Below are 5538 nucleotides of genomic sequence, written 5' to 3'. Positions count from 1 at the left end.
ATACATTTTTGCTATCTTAATATTGTCCTGTTACGTTAAGCCATTTATTCTGTGTTGTAATGTTAACATTACAGTGCTGTGCCTGTTTTCATTATTACGACTAATTTGGTTTGATTGCACATAAGTGAATGTTTTGTAGGTAAATTACACATCGATTTATTTGCTGTTGCATTATATTTATTCACTAGGTCAACCACTCCCAGCAAACTTGCGTTACTCCCACAAGAACCATGTTTCTTATCAAGAAAGTTGGAGAAGTTCACACTATACTATGTTTTACATATTTGTTTGCGCCTGGATGGTAGAGGCTGTTCATGCTGAATCCAATTAAACATTGAAATATAGTTTAGGATTATTTAGAGCGTGTTAAGGCTGTGAGCAAGGAAGCATAGAACACAGAGGTGCAAGTTTTATTATGTATATATTTAAATACAAGTAAAAAACAAAAATCATTTAAGGGCTCAGGAGAGAGGCCGTCGCTTTGAGGAGGTGGGTCAGAAACCACAGGCACCATGTTTATATGGCTTCCAGGGTGAAGAGCTCTGAAAAGCAGAAATAAAAATGTCCTTGTTAGTGTGACACATAAAGAAATACGACATCCTTCAATATGCTGATCCCCTTCCTCATCATTTTTTCCTCCTCTAGTCACTATCAATGGGAATTCCATTGATCCCTTCCTCTTTTTTGAGTGGACCTCCTCACTCTCCATCTCTGTCTGTTCTCCTATTTTACACCTCTTCTTCTCCTCTCTCCTTTGCCTAGGCTCCATGCTCCTCATCCTTCCATTCATGTTCTCGTTTTCTTTCACACTTCCTTCCTCTGCCTTGTCTTTCTTCTCTTTCTCTCTCATGGCAACAATCTCTTCTGTACACTTACTCAAAAACCCCTTGATTTCCATTTCCAGCTCAGAAGCTGAATTTTCTAAATCTTCTAATTCATGCAATATAAAATCCACCATCTCCCTCAGTTTCTCCTCTCGTCTTTCCTCCAAGAAATCAATGCACGTTTTCACATCCATTATGAATCTGAGGGTACAAGACAAGCAGCCGTTTATGACCTGTCTTAAACCGAAGACTCTCCCAATTAGGCTCCCTCACAAATGAGTGTGCAAACTGCAAACATGCAGAGTGGAGGTATGAAGCCATCCAGTGAGCCAATACACCTTTCATATGCCATTCATATTTTGCATATTAATTACGCACAATATATACAGTTAGTGAAGCGTAGTATATTTAAGTAATATTCAAAAAATTATTGACCATATTAATCTGCTTCTCTAAAAGAATTACTTCTCAAGCTGGACTGTACTCACCGTTTCGGATCAAACTGAAGTATTCTTCACACTTGATAGTGAAAAGAATATTATAAAATACTATTTCACTAATTTTGAAAAACTTCAAAAACGCAGAAATATTTGAAAGTCTACTGAAGCCAAGTCCTATTCACAATCAGCGGTGGCCATAGGCCTGGCTTTTGATTTCCCGCAGCTTTGACACTGGGTTCTTGTTTAAAATCTCACTGATCTGATTTTCCGTAATGCTTTTTAAGAAAAGGGGGACTATAACGGTCTCATTTTAAAATGTCACAGCTCCAGAGTCGTGCCGATGATTCCTGTGATATATGGACCCCTGCAGACAGTTTTAGCTGCCCACAGCTTCCCACATTGTTCACCATTTGGAAGTTTTTGCTTCCTCAATTTTTCTGAATATTTTAAACCAGTAACTCTGTGAAAAAGTTGGGCTTAGACTCTCCTGAGAGTAGGTTGGCTTTCCAAGGCTATGCAGTCCCACACACACACACACACACACACAGTCATGTAATCATATGTTTTTGGGCACTGCTCATTCATTTTTATGGGAAAAATGCTAAATAAGTAACCAAGCAAAATACTACAGTTGTTGAATTTTTTTTTTCTCATTGGAGTCATAGATTTTTATTAAATTGAGTTTTTCCTGATGGGGACCAGGAAATTGGTCCCCATAAGGGAAAAAAACAGGTAATCATCATGTTGTGGGGACATTGTGTCCCGATAAGGTAAGGTATACCTGCTCACACACACAAACACGCAGACACACACACACACATATTGGTGTACCTATCTAAATGGGGACCTTCCATTCATTTCTATGGGTGAAAAAAGACTCTAATCCTATTGACGGGACACATAACCCCCACCCAGCTCTAACCTTAACCAAAAGTAAGTTTCGAGTTTTACCAAACTTTGGGGACATTTTGATCAACAAATGTGATCTGTGCAAAGCCAAACAGACACCGACACACACACACTGATCAACATTAAAAGCACTGGCAAGTGAATATGCAAAATATGTAAAAAATAAAGTAAATAAATAAATAAATAAATTGATTATCTCATAACAATGGCAGTACAATATGTATGTGTGTGTGTGTGTGTGTGTGTGTAAATCCCTCATCCTACTGCCTTGAATGAGAGGATTTTTGTCACTCTATCTGGTGTTTTTTTTTTTTATCATTCCAATTTTTTATGAGTATGTCAATTTATTCCTCATAATGTCGCATCATTGTTTGCTATTTCTGGTTTGATTAGTGCTTTTAAAAACACAAATTTCCACTTATGCTACTGTAATAAATGGAACTATTTGTTCAATTAATGTTTTCTAGGGTCCTAATTTAAAGTATCACACAGAATCAAGGACTAAATTTGAAGACAGATGCAGCAGCCACAGATTTCCACATGTGCTCCGTCAACAACTTGAGATACTGCTGTTCCTACGGTAAGATGATGTTCTGTCTGCGAGGGAGCTTGGAGCAGCAAAAACAAGGACCGGCATCATTACCGCAAAGATCATTACCGGGCGCACACACGCCCACACACACAAGCCAATTTAGAGACACTAATTTACCTAAGTACACCTCTTTCAATCTTGGGAGTAAAACAGAGGATCCAGAGAAAATTCATATAACACTAGGAGAACATGCAAACCTCACACACAGAGCAAAAGTGATCTTTGACTCCCAGCCCCCAAAGGTGTGATGTAACTTATGTGTCCTGAGCCTCTGTGCCGTCCAGACCCGAAAAATCACCCAACCATCAGTTTGTTTGTACTGGGCAGAGTCACCTGGGGCTCGTGCCAAGCAGCACAGGGCACAAGGCTGGGGTACATCCTGGGCAGGATGCTAGTCCATCACAGGTCATATACACACACACTCATACACTATGGGAAATTGTAGATGCACCAATTAGCCTAAACAATGTCTGCAGGAAAACATTCATGCATACACCGAGCAGCAGGGGCATTGCTAGAGATTGTGGGCCCCATGAAGGCATATCATATTGGGCCCCCCAGTCCAGACCAATCCAGCTATTCTCCCAATTTTTTAGGCCGCCTGTCATTCAGGGGCCCTTGGAATCATTGTAACTTTCCCCTGCCATTACGGCACCCCTGCCAAGGAGTGATGAGATTCAAAGCCCCAAACCCATCGGTGACAGACAACAGGGCCACCAGCTAAGCCTCCATGACACCCTACTTTCAAGTCAATACATACTTAAAAGTGTTGAAGTTTAAATGACCATGTGATAATTTCAATTATATTATATTGGGGTCAAAATGACCCCATATTAGTTTCATCATATTAACACAATTCATGTTTAATTGAAGTTACTGAAAACTACCAGCATTAAAGGATGTCAAACAAGCTTTTAAGTAATAATGTGGATAGTATTGGTAGGATAAGGGAAAACACACACACGCACACAGGTATTATTTTTCTAAACACACAGGTATTTTTTTTTTAAATAATAATTTTATATTATTTTTTTAATCAATCAGCATACCCTATACTGGTATAAACAATGAAATGACAAATGCCTTATATGGAGGGCCCTCTGTGATGTCAACAGAACAGAATTCCGGAACTGGTCAGTGATGTCATCGAAGGAAGATTTTTCTATATAAGAAGCAATTGCACCTTCACATTTCATTCTTAGAGACTCTCTCAAAGGAAGCACTGGTGAAAGAGAATCTAAGCTATATCGTTTGCATAATTTCATTATGGGTTTAAGTTGCACAAAGGTGCAGGGCCCTAAACAAAAAAATGTTCAGGGCCCAAAAAAGAAAGGCACTCTTCTCAGGTTCTGGAAGAAGCTGAGGAGGACTACGCCAAGAGATACAGACACTGCTACCATGGCTGAAGGCGGCATTGAGATGGCTAGTGATTGCCCTGCTGCCAAACAAGATGGTAACGTACAGCAGGAGAGCAGCCCACTTGACAAGGCTGGCTCAGACATGGCAATGGATGACAGAAAGCAGGAGAGCAGCCCTCTGGACGAGGCAGGCTCAGACATGGCAATGGATGACAGACAGCAGGAGAGCAGCCCTCTGGACGAGGCTGGCTCAGACCTGGAACTAGACGACGGACAGCAGGAGAGCAGCCCTCTGGACGAGGCAGGCTCAGACATGGCAATGGATGACAGACAGCAGGAGAGCAGCCCTCTGGACGAGGCTGGCTCAGACCTGGAACTAGACGACGGACAGCAGGAGAGCAGCCCTCTGGACGAGGCTGGCTCAGACCTGGAACTAGACGACGGACAGCAGGAGAGCAGCCCTCTGGACGAGGCTGGCTCAGACCTGGAACTAGACGACGGACAGCAGGAGAGCAGCCCTCTGGACGAGGCTGGCTCAGACCTGGAACTAGATGATGGACAGCAGGAGAGCAGCCCTCTGGACGAGGCAGGCTCAGACATGGCAATGGATGACGGACAGCAGGAGAGCAGCCCTCTAGATGAGGCTGGCTCATGCTGGAAAAAGGTGACAGACAGCAGGAGAGCAGCCCTCTGGATGAGGCTGCCTCAGACATGGCAATGGATGACGGACAGCAGGAGAGCAGCCCTCAGGACGAGGCTGGCTCTGACATGGCAATGGATGACTGACAGCAGGAGAGTAGCCCTCTGGATGAGGCTGGCTCATGCTGGACAAACTGTTTTCCAGCAAGCTCACAGAATATATATTTTTTCATAATCATTTTTATATTTGTTTTGAAGAATAAAATATAGTTATTAAGGAACTGTGTGTGGTTTATCTGTTAAACTGACCACTGAACTTTAACATAAACAGAGGAAACATCACATAATGCTATAATCACAAATAACACAAATGCTTCGTCATGAAGCCCTGGGTTTCATCACAAGCGACGCTCTCTGTGAGCGAGTGGAGTCTTTGGCTATGTAGCCGTTCGTGATGGTGTCTGTATCTCATGGCCTGCTGTTCCCTTGCACGCTGCTCTTCCAGTGTAGGTATTGAGGCACTGAGGTTGTCTGTCAGGTGGATGAGGTGAGTAGAGTTGCACCACCTCTTCCAGTAGCTGCTCCAGGACCCTCCCAGGTAGAGCTCAGCCTGACAAATGGTCAGTGTTAGGGTGTACTCACATTTGGCCCGGTTGCCTTATATCATGCCTGAGCATGATTGTTCCCCCCTCCACACTCCCCAACTCGCCTGTGCCCACATTGCGCTTAACGTTCCAGGTCTGAGCATGCTTTCATCATCACTGTGCAATGTTTTG

Source organism: Paramormyrops kingsleyae, unplaced genomic scaffold (assembly GCF_048594095.1).
Source record: "Paramormyrops kingsleyae isolate MSU_618 unplaced genomic scaffold, PKINGS_0.4 ups28, whole genome shotgun sequence".
NCBI classification, from domain to species: domain Eukaryota; kingdom Metazoa; phylum Chordata; class Actinopteri; order Osteoglossiformes; family Mormyridae; genus Paramormyrops; species Paramormyrops kingsleyae.
The sequence above is the reverse complement of the archived record's forward strand: the minus strand, read 5'-3'. Positions refer to the sequence as shown.